General features: G+C 49.3%; 1 protein-coding gene across 3 annotated transcripts in view; it reads right to left on the bottom strand.

Annotated features, from left to right (window-relative positions):
- The window catches only part of LOC135520423 (cyclin-dependent kinase 14), a 228598-nt gene that overhangs the window by 5394 nt on the left and 200037 nt on the right, over positions 1–23167 (bottom strand). The window contains exon 15 of one of the 3 annotated variants that reach the window (XR_010452375.1): positions 14504–14557. The exons of the other annotated variants lie outside the window; for them this stretch is intronic. The gene's annotated coding sequence lies outside the window, so the exon portion shown is untranslated. The remainder of the gene's footprint in view (positions 1–14503; positions 14558–23167) is intronic. 3 annotated transcript variants of the gene reach the window in all.

Below are 23167 nucleotides of genomic sequence, written 5' to 3' on the forward strand. Positions count from 1 at the left end.
TTACTGACCAGGAGCTCTGTAAGAAACTTCAGGCTCTCAAATTTAAAAAAGCCTGCGGACCTGATGGCATCCTAAATTATATGCTCAAACTCACTAGCGCAACATTTCAATTGGCTTTACTAAAACGGTTTAATTTGATTCTGAGTGTAGGTTATTTCCCTGACATCTGGAATCAAGGACTCATAACCCCAATCTTTAAGAACGGAGACAAATTTGACCCTAACAATTACAGAAGCATTTGTGTGAACAGTAACCTAGGGAAGGTTTTCTGTAGTATTATAAATGTAAGAGTTCTAAACTTCCTTAATAAGCACAATGTCTTGAGTAAAAGCCAAATTGGATTTATACCAAAACATCACACCACTGATCATATTTACACCCTACACACCCTGATAGATAAGGAGGTCCACCAAATTAATACCAAAATATACTGTTTCTTTATCGACTTCCAAAAAGCATTTGATTCTATTTGGCATACAGCACTGTTTTACAAAGTTATTGAAAGTGGTGTAGGGGGTAAAACATATGACAATTAAATCAATGTATACTGGCAATACGTGCAGCATTAAAATTAGCAAGAAAAGAACAGAATTCTTTAACCAGGGGTGGGGCCTTCACCACGGTTGCAATCTGAGCCCTGCACTCTTCAATATTTCCATAAACGAATTGGCCACTATTCTAGAAAATCCTCAACCCCTGGTGTTAGTCTCCACAATTCAGAGGTTAAATGCCTACTCTTCGCAGATGACCTATGCCTGCTGTCACCCACAGTGCATGGCCAACAGCAGAGACAGAACTGGGCCCTGGCAGTAAACCCCAAAAATACTAAAATGATGATTGGTATAACATATATAAAGTACTGCACACACTACAATTACTTAGGTTTAAAAGTAAGCTCAACTGGACACCTTAATGAGGCAGTGAATGAACTGAGAGAGAAAGCACGCAGGGCATTCTAAGCCATTAAAAAGCAAATTCAAATTGAAATACCTATTAAAAATTGGCTAAAACTAATTGAATATGTAATTGAACCAATTGCACTTTATGGCAGTGAGGTGTGGGGTCCACTTGCAAAACAAGATTTCATCAAATGGGACAAACACCCCATTGAAACACTGCATGCAGAGATCTATAAGATTCTCCTACATGTCCAGAGGAAAACTACAAACAATGTAACAGGTTTCGTCTTCTGAAGAGGAGGAATCGGACCAAAGCGCAGCGTGGTTGTGTTCATTACTTTTTATTAAACAGAACACTGAAACGAAACAGTCTGGTCAGGTGCAAAACAACTACCCACTACCCCCAGAAAACAACTACCCACTACCCCCAGAAAACAACTACCCACTACCCCCAGAAAACAACTACCCACTACCCCCAGAAAACAACTACCCACTACCCCCAGAAAACAACTACCCACAAAACAATGGTGGGAAAAAGCTACCTAAGCTACCTTCCCAATCAGAGACAACGATAGACAGCTGTCCCTGTTTGAGAACCATACCCGGCCAAAACAAGGAAATACAAAAACATAGAAAAAAGAACATAGAATGTCCACCCAAATCACACCCTGACCAAACCAAAATAGAGACATAAAAAGCTCTCTAAGATCAGGGCATGACAAACAATACATGCAGGGCAGAATTAGGCCGATATCCACTAATAATAAAAACTCAAAACATAGCAATTAAGTTTTGGAAACATCTATAATATAGTGACCTCTCTCATATCATTACTAAGCCCTGCAATGCCAAGAGCTGAGCAAAGAAAAGAGTCCCCTCATCCAGCTGGTCCTGGGGATGAGTTCACAAACATGTTCTACTAACATACTGAAGCCTCAGGACCAGAACATCCAATCAATCAGAATAAACCAAATTACAACACAGTCAAAACAAAACTACATTGCTTATTGGGAAACACAAGCACAAACACAAAGCAAAATGCCATGCTATCTGGCCCTATAGCGACAGTACACCGTGGCTAACTATTTGACAATGGTTACCGATCAAAACTTAAGAAAAACCTTGACAAAGTACAGGCTCAGTGAGCACGTCACCGGCTTTCTAGCCATCGCCGCTCCATTTTTCATTGATCCATTTGTTTTGTCTTGTTCCCTGCACAACTGGTCTGCATTTCCCAATCACACTGCATGTATTTATTCCTCTGTTCCCGCTCATGGCTTTGTGTGATATTATTTGTGTTACGTGTCATGTTAGACGCGCCAGACTGGTGTTTGTTTATTCCATGTCGCGAGTTATGTTGGTTTCTCCTGCATCAATGAAGTGTGCGCCTGTTCATAACTCTGCTCTCCTGCACCTGACTCTGCTACCAGTACGCACACCCTTGACACATTTCTACAAATTTTAAACCCTTATTCAAGGTTTCAAAGACCTCTCTGATGAGAGTAGGCTACCTGTCCTGTTGGGGGAGGACGCAGAAAGCTGTGGGTTGGCAGCGCTCTACATTGCTGCCATAAGTTGAGGGACAGTGTCAGACAGACCAATCAACCTGCACATGTACTCTACTGTATGCTTATTGTTATTGTCAAATGTATGGTTATTTTGACCCTTTGTTCATTATTTTCATATTGTAAATATCCAAAGTAAGTTTTGGCAATATGTACATTGTTACATCATGCCAATTAAGCAAATTGGAGAGAAGGAGAGAGGGAGAGAGAGAGGGAGAGAGAGCAAGAGAGAGCGAGAGAGAGCGAGAGAGAGAGCGAGAGAGGGAGAGAGAGAGGGAGAGAGAGAGGGAGAGAGAGGGAGGGAGAGAGAACGAGAGGGAGAGAGAGTGGGAGAGCAAGAGACAGAGAGTCAGAGCAGATAGAGCAGACAGAAAGAGAGAGAAAGAGAGAGAGAGAGAGAGGGCAGACAGAAAGAGAGAGAGAGAGCGAGAGAGAGAGTCAGAGCAGACAGAAAGAGAGCGAGAGAGAGAGAGGGAGAGAGAGAGTCAGAGATAACCCAGTAGACCTGGCTGGCTTGGAGCGCTCCTCTAATCCCCTTCTTTCTTTCTAGTGACCATACTGCAATAATAAATAATGCATGTCTCTCCTTGTGTCCCCCCTCTCTCTCTCTCTCTCTCTCTCTCCCCCATTCTCTCTCACTCTTTCCCCTCTCTTTCTCTTTCTGTCTCTCGCTCAGCCTTTGGAAGTCCATTCCCAGTGGATGTGAGGCAGTCTATGCCAGGAATCTGAAGTCTTGGATGGACGCCTCCTTTATCTGCTGCTCATACAGCTCTCTGACTCAAAAACACATACAGGCGGTGTAGGAATGCGCGCGCGCGTGTGTGTGTGTGTGTGAGAGGAGAAAGAGGGAGAAAGAGAAGTAGCGAGAAGATGACCTTTACTTCAGGTTGCATGGTTTAAAGCAGGGATAGAGTATGGAGTCTTGTTTAGGTCAAAAAGGACACTGCGAGATGAACGGAGTGGACATAGGACAGAAACAGAGAAAAGGGGATACACAGAGAGAGAGGAAAGGAGAGAGGATGTGAGGCTGAGAAGTTCAAGGTCACAGAAGCACTGTGTCTCTCTACCCTTCATGTCTCTCTACCCTTCATCTCTCTCTCTTTCTCCGTCTCAGGGTGAGTTATTGGATGGCAGGTCGTGAGGCCCACACAGAGGGATCTCTCTCTCCTCCCTCTCTCTCTTTGCTCTCCTCCCTACAGTATCATATACTCTTTAAGTCAACAATGGAATGTGTTGTTTTTGGGGCCTGATTTAGTAAGAACAGATGTAGGGTTCCAGTCCTGTGGGATGAAAAAGTACTGAAGATGAGTTTGTGTGAGTGTGTGTGAGTGAATGTGTGTTTGTGTGTGTGTGTGTAGGGGGTTCCTCTTAAGGAACCAGATGGGTAGAATTTGTAGGGCGTGGCCATGTCCAATAGGGCCAGCTGTTGTCTGTCCTACAATGGTGAATAGACAGAGACCCCTCCCCCCACACACACAATGACATCATTAAGAAGGGAAAGTGCTTAGTGCTGGGTGGTGGGATATTTAACAATGGAGAGAGAGATTGAGAGAGAATAAGAATGGGGGTTGGGAGCAAAATGGAGATCAATGGAGACCAGTAATGGTAGAGGTGACTACTTAAAAAAAACACACAAGCTAACCTCTCTCTCTCTGATCACCCTTCCCCCTCCACTCGCCCACACCCGCGTTTGTAGCCTGCTCCCCCTTTTCTCCCCACTCCCACTCCTCCCTCATCCCAGTCTCTCTGAGGCCATGTTCAAATATCAGCACAGTTCTCCTCTAGATGTTCATCGGGCAGCCAGTCAGGATTGCAGTGAGCAGGTCGCTCCCCAGACAATCCCCTCCTCAACACACACACCTTTCATCCCTTATATCTGCCTGATCAAAGAGCCTGTCACTACCGTGAAGCAGCAGGTCTGGAAATACTAATAACCCCAGATGAACACCTCAGAGAACGGAGACAAATCTCTCAGGTGTTGCAGAATACTAACACACTTCAAATGAGCCTCAGTAGCATATAAACACCATGGACATAACCATGTAGACAAAAAACACAGAGGGGTTTTAAAACAGTCAAATACTTGCAATAGGCCTAACTAGCTTATCAATGAGTACATTTACATGCACACTAATAATATGATATTAAACTGACTTTGGCAGTAGGCAGATGATGCATTAGTCATGTAAACACCTTGCTCTGCTAAGCTAAATCGGCGTAAGGTCAAAATCATAGTAAGCATACACCGATTAAAACACCTGGTGTTCTGAGCAATCCTTTGAATGATTAGGACATGTAAACAAACGTTCCAGTGGTGTATTAGTTCTGGGCACCAGCACCAGCCGAGAGCCTCCCTCTTTAGCACGAGTGAAGTCAGTTTGGAACAACTGTATGTATGTGTCTTAGAAGTAGTTCTCACATACCAACTTCATATGTCCCAACTCAGAATCAAATACGCTTCCCAAAAAGAACATGTCCGCTGAGGTAAAAGGTTTAAAACGAGTCCCATCAGGTAGCCTGATTTCCAATGTGTCCATGGAAACAGGATTATTAGGGAAATCGGTCTTCTTGCAAAGCATGTACAAGTTTTAACCAAACGATTATATTAATCTGACTATCCACAATAATCACATTGCTGTGTGCATATAACCGTAGTCAATTACATTTTTTACAGGTCTCTTTTTACAATTTGGATCTAAATTCTGCAGATTAATATCAATACAAAACACCCTGAATTAACAGGAGTTTCTCTACATTGGTAGTCAGGCAAGCTTGACTGAGGCAGGCTGACACCCCCTGCCTACCCTCCCTCCAGAGGTCACGCCCTCTGACCCCTAACCCCCACAGCGGACCCGTCATGTCTGATCCCGGGGTAATGAGGTGCATCAGCCCGCCATTAAACATCACTCACACAACACCCTCAGCTGAGACATCCCTGATGCTTTAACAAACTGTTTTATGTGCTGGGCTATAAACTGTGGGTGTGTGTGTGTTTGTGAATTGAGGATTTGGAGTGATTTTAATTAAAACAAATCATTTCCATTTCTTTAAAGCACAGGTTTAATTAAAAACCCCAAAGGTTCCTTACTGGATGTAGACTGGACTTAAAAGTTTCCAGTCATCAGAATGACAGGAATGCTGTGTTATGGCTACTGCTGTGTTGGGTTGCCATGGCTACTGCAGACTTCACTGGTCTTACATGAACAGTCGTTTCCAGTGTACTTGTAACAATAATTAACCATTTAGAATGCCTAAATCATACACTCTCTGTCGCTCTCTCACACACACACACACACTTTAGCGGACTAACAGAAATCTCCCCACCCGTTTGCTTAGAGGAATACCCTTTACATGTACATGTATTTAACAAGACATGGAGCTTGTCTGTGGTGGTTTTTCTGGTAGGGTTCCAGCCATGGTTTATCACTAATAAAAACAGTGTGAATAGCAGAGCCAGTCAGGGAGGGCAGCCTAATGTTTACCAGTCTATAGTCCTATAGCCTGTCTCAGTACTACACTCCCTTCATTAAAACAGCACTCTACATATCCATACACCCCTGCCTGCCAGGCTAAACATGACTGGGCCTAATGAAATATGAAAGAGAGAGAAACACATACACACGTACATTCCTGCTTATCTAACCTTGTGGGGGGACACAATTGATTCCCATTCAAAATCTTATAAACCCTAAACCTAGCCCTAAGCTAAACCCTAAAGCCCTAATCCAATTCTAACGCTAATGTATTTTTTTCCTTGTGGGGACTAACAAAAGGGGCAGGTAGCCTAGTGGTTAGAGCGTTGGACTAGTAACTGAAAGGTTGCAAGATCAAATCCCCAAGCTGACGAGGTAAAAATATATAGTTCTGCCCCTGAACAAGGCAGTTAACCCACTGTTCCTAGGCTGTCATTGAAAGTAAAAAATGAGTTTTTAACGGACTTGCCTAGTTTAATAAAAACATGTCACCAGTTCGTCAAATTTGTGTTCGTTTACTACTGTTGTGGGGACTTCTGGTTAAACATGTCCAACATACACACACACAGACAGAGGTTTGTGGAAGGGGTTGAGGGGTACAGGAAGCAGCCACTCCACCTTCAGGCCCCGGCTGTCACATGACATGCAGATTCCAAAGGGGAATTGGCCGATGACCCACACGTTGGTGGGTATATGTGAAAGTTGTTTTATTCCAGCACACGCTATCTCCCTACCTCAGAGAGAGAGGCACCATGCATGGGCTAGCTAGCTGACTTAAGACCCTCACACGCTATCTCCCTACCTCAGAGAGAGAGGCACCATGCATGGGCTAGCTAGCTGACTAGTGAGGATAACACAGCTACGCACAGCTGTCTCTGTTTCTCTCTCTCTTCTCTCTGGGCAGAGGGGTTAAGAAGAAGAAGAAGAAAACAAACACTTAGGGGAATGCTATGGACTAAAGGACTAACTAACTCACCTTCTTTCTTTCTTTCTTTCTTTCTTTCTTTCTTTCTTTCTTTCTTTCTTTCTTTCTTTCTTTCTTTCTTTCTTTCTTTCTTTCTTTCTTTCTTTCTTTCCCTCTCAAGGCGTTCTCTGTTGGTCTCCCCAGAAGAAGAGGGTATATTCTACACATGGATGTGTTTTCTATTTCCTCATGTCCTGGCACCACAATCCCACTGTTGAACATCTTCCATGTCAGCACCTCAAATACAGCCAGAGTAGCACGTACACACACACACTCTCTCACTTGTCTCTCAGACACACATTGAGCACATATGCACTGCATACGGTATACACACGCGCGCACACACACACACACACACACACACACACACACACACACACACACACACACACACACACACACACACACACTATGGAGTAGTCAGTCAGAGCAGAGTCCTTAGCTTTCAGGCAGCACAGGTGCAAGGCATTATACACACATTCCTGGGTGCATTAAGAGTTGCGTCTGTGAGGCGCTGGGAAGCTGGGTGTTTACATAGCAAGTCATCTCTACAGCCTTGTTCAACACTACCCTGGATTTACGACTGCTAACAGCACCACCCTCCAAACCACTATTACTGCAACTGCTACTCCTAACAGCACCACCCTCCAAACCACTATTACTGCAACTGCTACTCCTTACAGCACCACCCTCCAAACCACTATTACTGCAACTGCTACTCTTAACAGCACCACCCTCCAAACCACTATTACTGCAACTGCTACTCCTAACAGCACCACCCTCCAAACCACTATTACTGCAACTGCTACTCCTTACAGCACCACCCTCCAAACCACTATTACTGCAACTGCTACTCCTAACAGCACCACCCTCCAAACCACTATTACTGCAACTGCTACTCCTTACAGCACCACCCTCCAAACCACTATTACTGCAACTGCTACTCTTAACAGCACCACCCTCCAAACCACTATTACTGCAACTGCTACTCCTAACAGCACCACCCTCCAAACCACTATTACTGCAACTGCTACTCCTTACAGCACCACCCTCCAAACCACTATTACTGCAACTGCTACTCCTTACAGCACCACCCTCCAAACCACTATTACTGCAACTGCTGGTACCACCACCGTTCAAATGACTACTAACTCCCATTACAGCTACCACGGTGTGGCTGGCTAAGGCCAAATAAAGAGATGAGAAACTGTAGTTCGAAGAAGAAACTACAGACATATTCTATTCTGCTTTACACACATTTTTTGAACATGTCAATTTAAAGTGCATATGAATAAATAGGAGCTGTGGTGGGGGTGAAGGATGTCTGACCCCCTTAGATATTACCAGTGTGTATGTCATGTGTCTGTGTTTGTGTGTCCATTGGATCTACAATGGAAAGGCCAATTACACACCCTCATCCTCTAAAGCACTACGCCCACCCCCAGCCTCTAAAGCACTACGCCCACCCCCAGCCTCTAAAGCACTGCGCCCACCCTCAGCCACTAAAGCACTGCGCCCACCCTCAGCCACTAAAGCACTGCGCCCACCCCCATTCTCTAAAGCACTACGCCCACCCCCAGCCTCTAAAGCACTGCGCCCACACCCATTCTCTAAAGCACTGCGCCCACCCCCATTCTATAAAGCACTGCGCCCACCCTCAGCCACTAAAGCACTGCGCCCACCCTCAGCCACTAAAGCACTGCGCCCACCCCCATTCTCTAAAGCACTGCGCCCACCCTCAGCCTCTAAAGCACTGCGCCCAACTTCAGACTCTAAAGCACTGCGCCCAACTTCAGACTCTAAAGCAATGCGCCCAACCTCAGCCTCTAAAGCACTGCGCCCAACCTCAGCCTCTAAAGCACTACGCCCACCCTCAGCCTCTAAAGCACTGCGCCCACCCTCAGCCTCTAAAGCACTGCGCCCACCCTCAGCCTCTAAAGCACTGCGCCCACCCTCAGCCTCTAAAGCACTGCGCCCACCCTCAGCCTCTAAAGCACTGCGCCCAACTTCAGACTCTAAAGCACTGCGCCCAACTTCAGACTCTAAAGCACTGCGCCCAACCTCAGCCTCTAAAGCACTGCGCCCAACCTCAGCCTCTAAAGCACTACGCCCACCCTCAGCCTCTAAAGCACTACGCCCACCCTCAGCCTCTAAAGCACTACGCCCACCCTCAGACTCTAAAGCACTGCGCCCACCCCCATTCTCTAAAGCACTGCTCCCACCCCCATTCTCTAAAGCACTACGCCCACCCTCAGCCTCTAAAGCACTGCGCCCACCCCCATTCTCTAAAGCACTGCGCCCACCCCCATTCTATAAAGCACTACGCCCACCCCCATCCTCTAAAGCACTGCGCCCACCCCCAGCCTCTAAAGCACTACGCCGACCCTCAGACTCTAAAGCACTACGCCCACCCTCAGACTCTAAAGCACTACGCCCACCCTCAGACTCTAAAGCACTGCGCCCACCCTCATCCTCTAAAGCAGTGCGCCCACCCTCAGCCTCTAAAGCACTACGCCCACCCCCATTCTATAAAGGACTGCGCCCACCCTCAGCCTCTAAAGCACTACGCCCACCCCCAGCCTCTAAAGCACTACGCCCACCCCCAGCCTCTAAAGCACTGCGCCCACCCTCAGCCACTAAAGCACTGCGCCCACCCTCAGCCACTAAAGCACTGCGCCCACCCTCAGCCTCTAAAGCACTACGCCCACCCCCAGCCTCTAAAGCACTACGCCCACCCTCAGACTCTAAAGCACTACGCCCACCCTCAGACTCTAAAGCACTACGCCCACCCCCATTCTATAAAGGACTGCGCCCACCCTCAGCCTCTAAAGCACTACGCCCACCCCCAGCCTCTAAAGCACTACGCCCACCCCCAGCCTCTAAAGCACTGCGCCCACCCTCAGCCACTAAAGCACTGCGCCCACCCTCAGCCACTAAAGCACTGCGCCCACCCTCAGCCTCTAAAGCACTACGCCCACCCCCAGCCTCTAAAGCACTGCGCCCACACCCATTCTCTAAAGCACTGCGCCCACCCCCATTCTATAAAGCACTGCGCCCACCCTCAGACTCTAAAGCACTGCGCCCACCCTCAGACTCTAAAGCACTGCGCCCACCCCCACCCTCTAAAGCACTGCGCCCACCCTCAGCCTCTAAAGCACTGCGCCCACCCCCAGCCTCTAAAGCACTGCGCCCACCCTCAGCCACTAAAGCACTGCGCCCACCCTCAGCCACTATAGCACTGCGCCCACCCTCAGCCTCTAAAGCACTGCGCCCACCCCCAGCCTCTAAAGCACTGTGCCCACCCCCAGCCTCTAAAGCACTGCGCCCACCCCCAGCCTCTAAAGCACTGCGCCCACCCCCAGCCTCTAAAGCACTGCGCCCACCCCCAGCCTCTAAAGCACTGCGCCCACCCTCAGCCTCTAAAGCACTGCGCCCACCCTCAGCCTCTAAAGCACTGCGCCCACCCTCAGTCTCTAAAGCACTGCGCCCACCCTCAGCCGCTAAAGCACTGCGCCCACCCTCAGCCGCTAAAGCACTGCGCCCACCCTCAGCCGCTAAAGCACTGCGCCCACCCTCAGCCTCTAAAGCACTGCGCCCACCCTCAGCCACTAAAGCACTGCGCCCACCCTCAGTCTCTAAAGCACTGCGCCCACCCTCAGACTCTAAAGCACAGCGCCCACCCTCAGACTCTAAAGCACAGAGCCCACCCTCAGCCTCTAAAGCACTGCGCCCACTAAAGACGCCACCACTATTTCTGGGGCGAGAGCATCGAGCGGTTACTATATTCTCCTCCCATTAATCACTGTTGGTTTAAGGGGTGTATTTTATGTCTGAGGTCTGGCTGATTTCCCCCTTGTGGGGTTTCTGTCAGTAAGGACATGGAAACACAGCTGAGAAGAAGACAGGAGGAGGGGAGGAAGAGAGGAGGAGGAGAGGAAGAGAGGAGGAGGAGAGGAAGAGAGGAGGAGAGGAAGAGAGGAGGATAGAAAGAGAGGAGGATAGAAAGAGAGGAGGATAGAAAGAGAGGAGGAGAGGAAGACAGGAAGAGAGGAGGATAGAAAGAGTGGAGGAGAGGAAAAGAGGAGGAAAGGAAGACAGGAGGAGGAGAGGAGAAAAGAAGAAGAGGGTGAGAGCTATTGGTTAGTGTGACAGCGGAGACTGCCACTGTGCTGGTGTGTGTGTGTGTGAGAGTTTCTCCCTGCTTACAGTATCTAACCCTGCTGTAAATCAGTAGACCTCCTGCTGGGAGCAGCCCATTCACAGACCAGCCCGACACTATAACACAAAGACCACCATCAACCCCCATTAAAACACACAGCGCCCCCATTCATCTCTAGTCACACCGCCATAACTCTCTCCCTCCATGGACCTAATGGTTGTGTGAGTGTGTGTGTGTGTGTGTGTGTGAGATGGGATGGGATGTTCCATAACTCTCCAACCATGGAGAGGTAATGGATATGTACAAGGCTGTGCTCCACTCGGTCTTCCCCTTCACAGTGTCCTCCCTCCTAGAGGGAAATGACTGCTACATTGTGGAAGTCTGACAGGCCTTCTGAGGGTTAAGTGGCTTTTGGAGGATTGTAAAGAGCCAAAGCAAACATCTATTGGAGTTAGAAGAGACTATCCAGTGGTACTACTAATGCCTAGTGTAAATAGACCCAGTCAGTCCTCCAGTCCCATGGAGCAGCTCCTCTGGTGTCTGAGTCTGTGATACGCACAGGATGCTGTGATACGTACAGGAGGCTGTGATACGCACAGGAGTCTGTGATACGCACAGGAGTCTGTGATACGCACAGGAGGCTGTGATACGTACAGGATGCTGTGATACGCACAGGAGGCTGTGATACGCACAGGAGTCTGTGATACGCACAGGATGCTGTGATACGCACAGGAGGCTGTGATACGTACAGGAGGCTGTTATACGTACAGGTGGCTGTGATACGCACAGGAGGCTGTGATACGTACAGGATGCTGTTATACGTACAGGTGGCTGTGATACGCACAGGAGGCTGTGATACGTACAGGATGCTGTGATACGTACAGGAGGCTGTGATACGTACAGGATGCTGTGATACGTACAGGAGGCTGTGATACGTACAGGAGGCTGTTATACGTACAGGATGCTGTGATACGCACAGGAGGCTGTGATACGTACAGGAGGCTGTGATACGTACAGGAGGCTGTGATACGTACAGGAGGCTGTTATACGTACAGGATGCTGTGATACGTACAGGAGGCTATTATACGTACAGGAGGCTGTTATACGTACAGGAGGCTGTTATACGTACAGGAGGCTGTGATACGTACAGGAGGCTGTTATACATACAGGTGGCTGTGATACGTACAGGAGGCAGACAGTAGCTAAGACAGCCTGCTCTAGCCTAATGCAGACTATGGACAAGGGCTTTACAGTTCATTTGCATATTCATGTTTGAATAATGATGCTACAATATTCTATTTTATTCTATACACGGTCCTGTATGGTAGAGCATGGCGCTTGAAACGCCAGAATAGTGGGTTTGATTCCCAGAGCCACACATACATACAAGTGAATGCATGGATGACTGTAAGTCGCTTTGGATAAATGTGTCTGCTAAATGGCAAATATTATGATTCTATTGTATACATGGATCTGATGCAGTACATTATACGTGCACAGTTCTATATAGAACACAACAGATTACAGCTGGCTTGCAGTAAGTAGATCAAGAAGGAAGTTGATGTCTTCCCGCCAGGGCCCAAACTAAGGACATGCCTCTGTTTGCTCTTCCCATATAACACTACAGCGACAGTACATATGGACAGACAACCTCACTCAACCTCTCTCCATCCCTACCTCTATCCCACTCTGTCTATCATGACTTACTACTGTAAAACTACCTGGTTCTACCAAAACTCCCCCTGCCCTGCCCTTTCCACCCCAACCCAGCAGCCAGAGCTCCAGCTAGCCACACCCACACACACACATTAACACTTAGCTGGCTAAATCACACCCAGTGGAGAAATGAAAGCAGAACCATTAGCATGGACATAGGATTAGCTATGTTTGCATCATGGCTGAAGTAGGAAGTGATGCACCTTAGAGTTAAGGTCACTGTCTGCCCCAACACAACACCCTCAGAGTTAAGGTCACTGTCTGCCCCAACACAACACCCTCAGAGTTAAGGTCACTGTCTGCCCCAACACAACACCCTCAGAGTTAAGGTCACTGTCTGCCCCAACACAACACCCTCAGCCTGAGATAAACTCTCAGTACTATCAGGACAGCACACAGACACAGACACACTAAAGACACTTATTAAGATTCACAGCTTCTCTCTTTTAAAGGAACAGCTACAGTAGTAAATTCAAAGTTTTGTGAGATGGCGATGGATGGCGTGCTTTGTGAGGTGAAGGAAAACAAGGGGCTGGAAACTTTACTTAACGAGCAGCTTAAATGTTTCATTAGAGGACCGTTAGTATTGTGGAGCCAATTTAGGCCTCCTCCAGCCAAACCCACGGCGAAAAGAACAATTAACTACACCATCCACTCTCACGACAACTTCAGTAGCTCACTGCCTTTGTGTGTGTTTAACGTTTGTGTGCGTAAAGTGAGAGTGGGTAAAGTGTGTGTGTGTCTGTGTGTGTAAAACATGGATAAAGGAAAGAGAAGGAGAGAGGAGGAGACAGGAGGAAAGAGAAGGAGAGAGGAGGAGACAGGAGGAAAGAGAAGGAGAGAGGAGGAGAGAGGAGGAAAGATAAGGTGAGAGGAGGAGACAGGAAGAAAGAGGAGGAGAGAGGAGACAGGAGGAAAGAGGAGGAGAGAGAAGGAGACAGGAGGAAAGAGGAGGAAAGAGAAGGAGATTGGAGGAGGAGAGAGGAGGTAGGAAGTATGCCTCTAAACTCAGAGACCGCCCTGGTTCTTTCTCCGTCCAGCCCAGCCTAGGCCCAGGGGTTTATGGGTAGGCTGCTATTGGAGGATCACTCTGCTGTGTACTACTGCTTCTGCTCTGTAAACTACTGGAGTACGGTCACTGTGGAGGAATGATCTAAGGAGAAGCTTCTAGTATCATTCACATTCACTGTGGAGCTACGTTCTGCCTGGAAAATGCATTGGAAAAAGCATAGGTTTCTACGCTTCATCACATACAGATGAAGTGCAAGGACAAGGACAGGGAAAGATGCTGAGGTACATAATGGATGTTATAGGACTTCTCATTTCCATAACCATGAGAGGAGTGTGCTGAGTCGATGGAGGGAATGATCTACCCCTTAGCCTCTAGTGGGGTGTCTCTCTCTCTGCCCCCTCTGGGCCTCGTTTAGCTGCCAGAGCCCTCCCTCCCTCCATCCACATAGGAGTAAACAACAGAGCAAGATTGGGCTTGGCATTGGTCTCCCCCAGGACCCTGAGCGATCTGGCAGAGAGGTGTCTGTTTAGCGTCTGTCAGAAAAAGACACGATGGAGCCAAAGGGAGGTTCAGTCACATCAGCACTGGGATAGGAGCCCCTGTCATCTCACTGCCACGCACCGCCTGGGGCGACACTCATGCACGCACGCGCACACACACACTCACCGAACACACACACAAATGAGAAAATATGCACACACACACACACACTCACCAAATCACGGCCCCTTCTCTTCACTTGTCATGGAGCTCACACCTGAGCTCGGATCTGCTGGGATGTGACAGAATACAATAGCTCAGTGGACAGCACCCTGTACACTTCTCACATAACATGGTTTGGCTATATATATATAAATACAATGCTAAAAAAAATAAAGGGAACACTAAAATAACACATCCTAGATCTGAATGAATGATTCTTATTAAATACTTATTTCTTTACATAGTTGAATGTGCTGACAACAAAATCACACAAAAATTATCAATGGAAATGAAATGTATCAACCCATGGAGGTCTGGATTTGGAGTCACACTCAAAATTAAAGTGGAAAACCACACTACAGGCTGATCCAAAATGATGTAATGTCCTTAAAATTTGTAAAAATGAGGCTCAGTAGTGTGTGTGGCCTCCACGTGCCTGTATGACCTCCCTACAATGCCTGGGCATGCTCCTGATGAGGTGGCGGATGGTCTCCTGAGGGATCTCCTCCCAGACCTGGACTAAAGCATCCGCCAACTCCTGGACAGTCTGTGGTGCAATGTAGCGTTGGTGGATGGAGCGAGACATGATGTCCCAGATGTGCTCAATTGGATTCAGGTCTGGGGAACGGTCGGGCCAGTCCATAGCATTAATGCCTTCCTCTTGCAGGAACTGCTGACACACTCCAGCCACATAAGGTATAGCATTGTCTTGCATTAGGAGGAACCCAGGGCCAACCGCAACAGCATATGGTCTCAAAAGGGGTCTGAGGATCTCATCTCGGTACCTAACACACCATGACTGACCCACCTCCAAACCTGTCATGTAGGAGGATGTTGCAGGCAGCAGAACGTTCTCCACTGCATCTCCAGACTGTCACGTCTGTCAAATGTGCTCAGTGTGAACCTGCTTCCATCTGTGAAGAGCACAGGGCGCCAGTGGCGAATTTGCCAATCTTGGTGTTCTCTGGCAAATGCCAAACGTCCTGCACGGTGTTGGGCTGTAAGCACAACCCCCACCTGTGGACGTCGGGCCCTCATACCACCCTCATGAAGTCTGTTTCTGACCATTTGAGCAGACACATGCACATTTGTGGCCTGTTGGAGGTCATTTTTCAGGGCTCTGGCAGTGCTCCTCCTTGAACAAAGGTGGAGGTAGCGGTCCTGCTGCTGGGTTGTTGCCCTCCTACGGCCTCCTCCACGTCTCCTGATGTACTGGCCTATCTCCTGGTAGCGCCTCCATGCTCTGGACACTACACTGACAGGCACAGCAAACCTTCTTGCCACAGCTCGCATTGATGTCCCATCCTGGATGAGCTGCACTACCTGAGCCACTTGTGTGGGTTGTAGACCCCGTTTCATGCTACGACTAGATTGAAAGCACCACCAGCATTCAAAAGTGACCAAAACATCAGCCAGGAAGCATAGGAACTGAGAAGTGGTCTGTGGTCACCACCTGCAGAACCACTCCTTTATTGGGGGTGTCTTGCTATTTGCCTATAATTTCCACCTGTTGTCTATTCCATTTGCACAACAGTATGTGATATGTATTGTCAATCAGTGTTGCTTCATAAGTGGACAGTTTGAGAAAAATATTTAAATTAAGGACTTCAAAAGCCTGTTTCTATCCGTTCATTCTGTCCCATAGACGGAGAATCCCACCAAATCTCTGCATCCACAGATTAAGTTTTTCTAATATTCAGTGACAACAGACCTTTAAATACCTGCAGTTGGAACATCTAAGACATCCAGCCCTCCTCTCCCCTCCTCTTTCCTCCCCTCCCCTCCTCTTTCCTCCCCTCCCCTCCTCTTCCCTCCCCTCCCATCCTCTCCCCTACTCTTCCCTTCCCTTCCCTCCTCTCTCCTCCCCTCCCCTCCTCTTCCCTCCCCTCCTCTCCTCTTCTCTCCGCTTCCCTCCTCTGCCATCCTCTCCCCTCCCCTCTCCTCCCCTCCTCTGCCCTCCTCTCCCATCCCCTCCTCTACCCTCCTCTTCCCCTCCCCTCCTCTCCCCTTCCCTCCTCTTCCCTCCCCACCCCTCTCCTTCCCCGGTTTCCCCTCCCCTCCTCTTCCCACCCCTCCCCTCCCCTCCTCTTCCCTCCCCAGCCCAGTCTTGAGGGCAGGTTCTTAGGGGTGGAGACCCAGAGGATGAAATAGGGATTTAGACCCAGATCCAGAGGGGGTAAGACCAGAGGCCTGCTGGGTTTAGTCCTGGGCTGGGCTGGGACCCTCAGGCACTCTCTGACGATCTGTATCTGACAAAGACAATCTGTTCCTCTCCCTCTACTCTCTGAAACAGAGCTTCTCATACTCACACAACTCTGAACAGCCAACTGACCGATTCATCAGCGCAGACGTCCCTTATGGATACATTGTGTGTGTGTGTGTGTGTGTGAGTGAGTGAGTGGAATCGCCAAGGTATCTGGACAGTTCACAGGAGGTAAAACAGACAGAATACTGAGAAGAGGAGTTCTGAGATGTGGGGATTGAATGGTTTAAAGGACAGCGGCAGAGTCAAACCCCAGCTGGAGAGACTAGTGGGGTTAGGACACTAGCAGACGAAGCTGTGTCCTAAATGCAACTCTACAACAGCCCACCCCCTTATGGCTCTGGTCAAAAGTAGTGCACTATATAGGGGATAGGGCTCTGTTCAAAAGTAGTGCACTATATAGGGGATGGGGTGCCATTTGGGATGCAGCCCGAGTCTCTAGTGGCTGAGTAACTTTAGACCTTTGTGGTGTTGCACAGAACTTACTATAGTCCTCTGTTTTGGTTTCCTGCATGCTCAACTTTCCACACTGGCTGGAGAGTTCACAGAACTTACTATACTCCTCTGTTTTGGTTTCCTGCATGCTCAACTTCCCACACTGGCCGGAGAGTTCACAGAACTTACTATACTCCTCTGTTTTGGTTTCCTGTATGCTCAACTTCCCACACTGGCCTGAGAGTTCACAGATCACATTGCACAATTTTGGAAATATGTAATGGATGGTTTTGTTGAAAAGACACCTGCAAGGTCAGATTATCGCTGTTGTGAGGTGACTTTCTTATGATTATAATCTTGTTTGTCTGGCCAGACTCCAAAGAGCAACGAGAGGGCGTTGACCTCCTAGAGCGGAGGACAATGGTTTTACAAACCACACACTTGACATTGTGCCCAAAATCCGTTCCAAGTCTGAATGTGTGCACTGCCTGCTTACTACATTACCTCTCACAGCAGTTTCAGTCTACTATATGTGCTCCAACTTTCCAACTTTGTTGTAAGAATCGGACCAAAATGCAGCGTGGGTTGGGTTCATCATCTTTATTTAATGTAAACTGGCAAAAAACAAGAAAGAAGAAAGAAAGGAACGTGAAGCTATGCAGTGCTCAAGGCAACTATACACAAACAAGATCCCACTACAAACAGGTGGGAAAAAGTGGTCTAAATATGATCCCCAATCAGAGACAACGATAGCCTCTGATTGGGAACCATACCAAGCCAACCTAGAAATAAAGAAACTAGAATGCCCACCCTAGTGACACCCCGACCTAACCAAAATAGAGAATAAAGGGTCTCTAAAGTCAGGGCGTGACAGTACCCTCCCCGAAAGGTGCGGAATCCGGCCACAAAACCTGACTCTTTAGGGGGGTCCAGGTGGGCATCTAGCCTCGGTGGCGGTTCCGGTGAGGGACATAGACCCTGCTCCACTCGCGGATCTGCCTGCTTCGGTGGTGACTCTGGTGCGGGGATCGTCGCCGGAAGCTCCGGACCATGGATCGTCGCTGGGGGAACCGAGCTGTGGATCATCACCTGGGACTCCGGACGGTGGATCGTCGCCGGAGGAACCGAGCCATGGATTGTCACCGGGGACTCTGGACTGGGAACCCTCGCAGGAGGCTCCTGACTGGGAACCCTCGCAGGAGGCTCCTGACTGGGAACCCTCGCAGGAGGCTCCTGACTGGGAACCCTCGCAGGAGGCTCCAGACTGGGAAACCTCGCAGGGGGCTCCAGACTGGGAAACCTCGCAGGGGGCTCCAGACTGGGAAACCGTCGCTGGGGGCTCCGAACTGGGAAACCGTCGCTGGGGGCTCCGAACTGGGAAACCGTCGCTGGGGGCTCCGAACTGGGAAACCGTCGCTGGGGGCTCCGAACTGGGAAACCGTTGCTGGAGGCTCCGGACTGGGAAACCGTCGCTGGAGGCTCCGGACTGCAGACCATCGCTAGAGGCTCTGGACTGCAGACCGTCACTGGAGGCCTGGTGCGTGGAGCTGGCACAGGGCTTACCAGGCTGGGGAGACGCACTAAAGGTCTGGAGCATAAAGTTGGCACAACGTGTCCTGGACAGATGACAACCTTCGCATGGCAAGTGCGGGGAGCTGGCACAGGACGTACCGGGCTGTGGAGGCGCACTGGAGACACGGTGCGTAGAACCGGCACAGGACGTACTGGGCCGTGGAGGCGCACTGGAGGTCTGGAGCGTTGAGCTGGCACAACGTGTCCTGGACAAATGACAACCTTTGCACAGCAAGTGCGGGGAGCTGGCACAGAATGTCCCGGGTAGTGGAGGCGCATTGGAGACACGAAGCGTAGAACCGGCACACATTGTACCGGAACGATGACACTCTCCTCAAAGCGAGTGCGGAGAGCTGGCACAGGTGGAATCGGACGGCTAACACGCTCCTCAGGGCGACTGTCTTGCCTCTCCAGCCAAACCTACAGCTCTTCCGCTTAACTCTCTTCACATTTTGCCAACCACTCCTCAAAGGTCTCTATCTCACCCCTCCCTCTCTCTCAATCCATCCATTGCTTCCTCCATGGTCTCTGACTCACCCCTCAGCGTCACCGACCACTCCGTGTGCCTCCTCCCAAAACCTTTTCGAGGCTGCTTCTTGGGCCTACGTCGTGGCCGCGAACCCAGATGTCGTCACTGTCCCTCATTCGCTGCCTCCACCTGCTTCCATGGCAGGCTTTTGTCTCCTGCAATTATTTTGTCCAAAGTCAAGGATGTTCTCCACTCCTGGCTTTCTTCCCAGGCCCAGGATCCCTGCTCCTCCTGGGCACGCTGCTTGGTCAGTGGATGTTGGGATCTTCTGTCACAAATGTTGTTGTAAGAATCGGACCAAAATGCTGCGTAGGTTGGGTTCATCATCTTTATTTAACGTGACCGTCAAAAAACAATAAAGAAGAAAGAAAGGAACGTGAAGCTATGCAGTGCTCAAGGCAACTATACACAAACAAGATCCCACAACAAACAGGGGGGAAAAAACTGCCTAAATATGATCCCCAATCATAGACAACGATAGACAGCTGCCTCTGATTGGGAACCATATCAAGCCAACCTAGAAATAAAGAAACTAGAATGCCCACGCTAGTCACACCACGACTCTATTAACACTGATTCATTTTTCCTCAGTCACGGTCCTCAGATCTAGAAGCATATTTATAGGGCCACAATGACAGGCCCAGAGCAACAGTCCCTCTCCCTAACCAGCACTAAACAGGCCCAGAGCAACAGTCCATCTCCGTAACCAGCACTAAACAGGCCCAGAGCAACAGTCCCTCTCCCTAACCAGCATTAAACAGGCCCAGAGCAACAGCCCCTCTCGCTAACCAGCATTAAACAGGCCCAGAGCAACAGTCCATCTCCCTAACCAGCACTAAACAGGCCCAGAGCAACAGTCCATCTCCGTAACCAGCACTAAACAGGCCCAGAGCAACAGTCCATCTCCGTAACCAGCACTAAACAGGCCCAGAGCAACAGTCCATCTCCGTAACCAGCACTAAACAGGCCCAGAGCAACAGTCCCTCTCCCTAACCAGTATTAAACAGGCCCAGAGCAACAGCCCCTCTCGCTAACCAGCATTAAACAGGCCCAGAGCAACAGTCCATCTCCCTAACCAGCACTAAACAGGCCCAGAGCAACAGTCCATCTCCCTAACCAGCACTAAACAGGCCCAGAGCAACAGTCCATCTCCCTAACCAGCACTAAACAGGCCCAGAGCAACAGTCCATCTCCGTAACCAGCACTAAACAGGCCCAGAGCAACAGTCCCTCTCCCTAACCAGCATTAAACAGGCCCAGAGCAACAGCCCCTCTCGCTAACCAGCATTAAACAGGCCCAGAGCAACAGTCCATCTCCCTAACCAGCACTAAACAGGCCCAGAGCAACAGTCCATCTCCGTAACCAGCACTAAACAGGCCCAGAGCAACAGTCCATCTCCGTAACCAGCACTAAACAGGCCCAGAGCAACAGTCCATCTCCGTAACCAGCACTAAACAGGCCCAGAGCAACAGTCCCTCTCCCTAACCAGTATTAAACAGGCCCAGAGCAACAGCCCCTCTCGCTAACCAGCATTAAACAGGCCCAGAGCAACAGTCCATCTCCCTAACCAGCACTAAACAGGCCCAGAGCAACAGTCCATCTCCCTAACCAGCACTAAACAGGCCCAGAGCAACAGTCCATCTCCCTAACCAGCACTAAACAGGCCCAGAGCAACAGTCCATCTCCGTAACCAGCACTAAACAGGCCCAGAGCAACAGTCCCTCTCCCTAACCAGCATTAAACAGGCCCAGAGCAACAGTCCCTCTCCCTAACCAGCACTAAACAGGCCCAGAGCAACAGTCCCTCTCCCTAACCAGCACTAAACAGGCCCAGAGCAACAGTCCCTCTCCCTAACCAGCACTAAACAGGCCCAGAGCAACAGTCCCTCTCCTTAACCAGCACTAAACAGGCCCAGAGCAACAGCCCCTCTCGCTAACCAGCATTAAACAGGTCCAGAGCAACAGTCCCTCTACCTAACCAGCACTAAACAGGCCCAGAGCAACAGCCCCTCTCGCTAACCAGCATTAAACAGGCCCAGAGCAACAGTCCCTCTACCTAACCAGCACTAAACAGGCCCAGAGCAACAGTCCATCTCCCTAACCAGCATTAAACATGTTACCACTTCACCATGACACTAACACATACACACACTCCACAGGGCTGGTGGCAGTGCAGCCTGAAAGCGGCTTTATTGTGCCCTAAACGGCTGAATTTAGTGAGGAAATGAGCTGGAGCATACCAATCTATTTCTGTACATTCCCCCCCCCTCTCTCTCCCTGTAATGAGATTAAAGGCAAATGGACACACAGGGCATGACAGATATAGAGCTAATTTAGGAAAGGGGGAGAGAGAGAGAAAGTAAGAAAGAGAGAATTAAAGAAAGAATGTGAGAGAATGAAAGAAATATATGTGTGTGGTTGGGGACAGTCAGTGACACGGGGGGGCGCATTGTTGGCTAAAGGTGGATCCTTATCGTACACGTACACACACACACACACACATGGTGACGTTATGGTGGTGTGGTAGGAGAGGTTGTCATGGCTGTCATGCACTATTATTAGGGATTGTTATGATGCACTGAAAACTCTCAAATAGCATGTAGCCTGTGGTAATAAGAGGTTACAAAGGTTTATGATCCCCTGTAACACAAAACATGTTTACACAGAGATACAGGTCACACTGGTTAGACAACAAACCATAGCCTTGCTGTTGAACAAAAAGCACAACTGAAGACCTCAGGTAGCAAGCAGCTACAGTACCTTTACTGTACCTCTACTAAACTAAAAAATATATATATCTCCATCAATATATTTTCTCAAGGTTACTGTGGCATAGAAAGAGAGAAAGAGAAAGGAGATAAAGAGAAAGGAGAGAGAAGGAAGGGAGGATAATTATAACATGGCGTGTAATTAAAGCTGTAAAAAATCCCCTCCCTCCCAGCTGTAGCCCACTGGGTACATTCCATAATCCATATTCATATTCCGCTGAGCTGACACAGAAAGTGAACCAGTGCTGGGAAGCTGAGGAGCCAACAGTGCCACTGGCATCATTATATATTCATTGGCCTAAGAGCCATGTGTGTGACTGGGTAGGCTGGTGTGTGTGACTAGGTAGGCTGGTGTGTGTGACTGGGTAGGCTGGTGTGTGTGACTGGGTAGGCTGATGTGTGTGACTGGGTAGGCGGATGTGTGTGACTGGGTAGGCTGGTGTGTGTGACTGGGTAGGCTGGTGTGTGTGACTGGGTAGGCTGGTGTGTGTGACTGGGTAGGCTGGTGTGTGTGACTGGGTAGGCTGGTGTGTGTGACTAGGTAGGCTGGTGTGTGTGACTAGGTAGGCTGGTGTGTGTGACTGGGTAGGCTGGTGTGTGTGACTGGGTAGGCGGATGTGTGTGACTGGGTAGGCTGGTGTGTGTGACTGGGTAGGCTGGTGTGTGTGACTGGGTAGGCTGGTGTGTGTGACTGGGTAGGCTGGTGTGTGTGACTGGGTAGGCTGGTGTGTGTGACTAGGTAGGCTGGTGTGTGTGACTAGGTAGGCTGGTGTGTGTGACTGGGTAGGCTGGTGTGTGTGACTGGGTAGGCTGATGTGTGTGAATGGGTAGGCTGATGTGTGTGGACAGGCAGGTTGGTAGGTGCCCCAACTATCCGACCAATGAGTCGGATAATGAACTCACGCTTTCGTTCACACACACACACACACACACACACACACACACACACACACACACACACACACACACACACACACACACACACACACACACACACACACACACACACACACACACACACACACACACACACACACACACACACACACACACACACACACACACACACACACACCTCTGTTTAGGATGTGAACCCGTTAAGGATGCCCAC

This window comes from Oncorhynchus masou, chromosome 29 (assembly GCF_036934945.1).
Source record: "Oncorhynchus masou masou isolate Uvic2021 chromosome 29, UVic_Omas_1.1, whole genome shotgun sequence".
NCBI lineage: Eukaryota > Metazoa > Chordata > Actinopteri > Salmoniformes > Salmonidae > Oncorhynchus > Oncorhynchus masou.